We start from the raw sequence: 2,835 nt of genomic DNA, 5'->3' as shown, positions 1-2,835 counted from the left end.
TATTTCTGAAAACTACCGTTATAAGGGAAGTGGGCGTGGTTACGGTGTGATTTCGCCAATTTTCAATACCTACCTAACTTGGGTAAAGGGCAGTCTACATATGAAATTTCGTTGAGATATATAAATTGTTGCTCAAGTTATCGCGTACACGGACGGACGGACAGACAGACATGATCTGTAGCTCTGTAACTGCCAAAATGTACAAGTCGTGTGATCCCTGCTTAACAGCTGTCACTTGCGGTCATTTGGCTACTTAGCACACGAGATAAACTTGTTCAGCCAATTATTCGGCTAATTTTAAATATATTTTAAAAATAAGCGGCATATTTTTCAAAAATTTTCGCTTACGTTTTTTTGGCGGTTAAGGCTCGATATATGGCGCTACGTCAGTGGCATTAAAATAATTGTCGACAAAATCAGTATCTACGCAATAGTTGCATGAAATCATAAAATGCTCGTGGACTTGTGGAGAGTGATTCATCCGTTCTAGACAAACTGTGTTTAATAAAAAAATGCAATTAAATATGCTTTTTTGACAAAATATGCCTATACATATATGCATCTAAGGTAAAATATGTAACTAACAAATCGATGCCATTTTAACCCAAAGCTTTTTATTCGCAATATTTATTAATCTTTAAGTTCCTATGACTTACCAAAAAAGATATGTAAATGCATAGAAATCCGGGCCCTTACTTATTTGTATGACTTTATTTTAAAATTTATCTCATTAGAGGCTATTTTAAGTAGGGAAGCATACAAAAAAAAAAGTTTCTGCTTTCATGGCCTCATATGTATATGGTGTACCTGCGATTCAGATTGTCAGCTAGTATCACACTTTTCACCATCACATTGAAAATGCCGCACGAAAGTGACTCACCTGGTCCATAAACCCCCTTTGGTCTCATACGTCGCGGAGAGGACTTTCCCGGACTTTAAACCGAGCTAAAGATTATACTCAACGTCACTCTACATAGCCGTATTAGCTTTGCAAGGACTATTAAGAGGCTTCTCAAGACGATAGGTTACAATGGGCGTCAGGGAGAAGCTGGTGGTTTAATTTTCCGCCTCGCCATTCATGTCGACCAAGGGAGCGGGACTTTTGGTCGTAGACTAGCCGGAATCCAGGAAAAGGATACAAAATGTACGCATACGACCAGGCTTGTGTAAACAACTTAGCCCACAACCGTAATATGTGAAGCAGCACTAAAATTCCACCTTGCCTGGGTGTGATAAATTGGCCGACAGTTGAAAATGTTGAAATATAAATTAACAATAAATAGAACGCTAGCGTAAAAACAAGTTAATGACAAACCTTTAAAGTCGGTTAAATAAATGCGACAACTAAAACACAAATCAATGGTGAATGGAGCGGAACCGACCGACCAGAGTACACAGCACTCTCAGAAAATTTTCGTTCGAAAAACTAAATGTGTGGCCAATTGTATACAAAAACATATCGATACACACACTTTGAAAACATATACATATATATATATTGGCGGCGCAAAGCCAGGCATGAGCAATGTGAAAAGCCACAACAAATAATGCAGACAAAAATTTTTGCACAGATTCAGCAAGAACAGTGCATTTCAAAGTGCCCCTTTCAATCTAGCCTCTAGCCACCCAACAAACATTTTTGTTAAATCTTAATTTGAGATACATTTGAGAACAGTCCTTTTCATAAATCTCAAACATTAGTTCTCAAATGCATCTCAAATAACGTTGATAGCGTTCTCAAACTAAAACGCCCTTTTTAATATGTAGTGTTCCTTTTGTTCAAAACATAAATACGGTTGAAGCAAAAATTAGTTGCGTACAGTTTAGTTTGTGCAGTAATTTTTTGGAAAATAAAAACAGATGATAAAATTTACCTTTAACATTCTATATTATAAAGAAAGATTTTTAAAAGTAATTGAGGTATTTATGCTCTATTGAAAATATACAAATTCTCAAAACAGGCATTTTTAACCCTTTTTCTCCGCTTTAGAGCATATTTAACCCCTTTTATCATACTTAAGAAGCTTTTAATATCATAAATAAATTTTATTTTTAACACGAAAGTATTATTTCACTTTAAGCAATCCACAGCTCTCGCTTCTGGTGGGGTTTAAACGGCTCACTGCCCAATCGTATGTCGCAGTGTCCTCGAAGATGACGAGGTGAAATCACCTCAACACTACCTTCTAAGGTGCCCAGCGTTTGCGAGGCTAAAGTTGAAGTAATTTGGCTCTCATACCCTAAAGTGCCCCGAGGAGCTCTGGGAAATTGAGATTAGACGAATTCGTAAATACATAATGGGCGCTTTATCGATTAAGTATTGGGGGCCGTTCAGATCTGCGGTATCACAAACGACAATCTCAAATTGTCTAAGTGACCTCCAATTAAACGGGGCTGCCACCTAACCTAACCTAACCTAACCCAATAAAGCTTTGGTTCACTATTGATGCAGCAGACTATTTCTTTCTTTCCTTTTAAATATTTTTTTGGTAATTTTAATCGGGGGGAATCGCTTACACGCAAAGCTCATTTAACAGATTCCTTATGTGACAGCTCTCATGCAACGCTATGTATGCATAACTGAGCTAATAGGCTTCGACATCTGTGCCATGTTGACACAGATGAAACGAAACGAAATGTCCAAAAATTGTTTCACAACAAATAACGTTTGAGAGAAATTTTAGAAAATGTGTAGTTTCAAATGATAATGAAAATCAAATTGAGAAATAAGATATTCCCAAACGTTTGAAATTTGTATTTCCAGTGTTTGTTGGGTAGGTTATCTTTGCTTTTGTGCATATGTACATACATATGTATGCACACTCGTGTTATGTA

The sequence above is a fragment of the Rhagoletis zephyria genome, unplaced genomic scaffold (genome assembly GCF_001687245.7).
Source record: "Rhagoletis zephyria isolate East Lansing unplaced genomic scaffold, Rhagoletis_zephyria_1.1 Rzeph_scaffold_06097, whole genome shotgun sequence".
NCBI lineage: Eukaryota > Metazoa > Arthropoda > Insecta > Diptera > Tephritidae > Rhagoletis > Rhagoletis zephyria.
The sequence above is the reverse complement of the archived record's forward strand: the minus strand, read 5'-3'. Positions refer to the sequence as shown.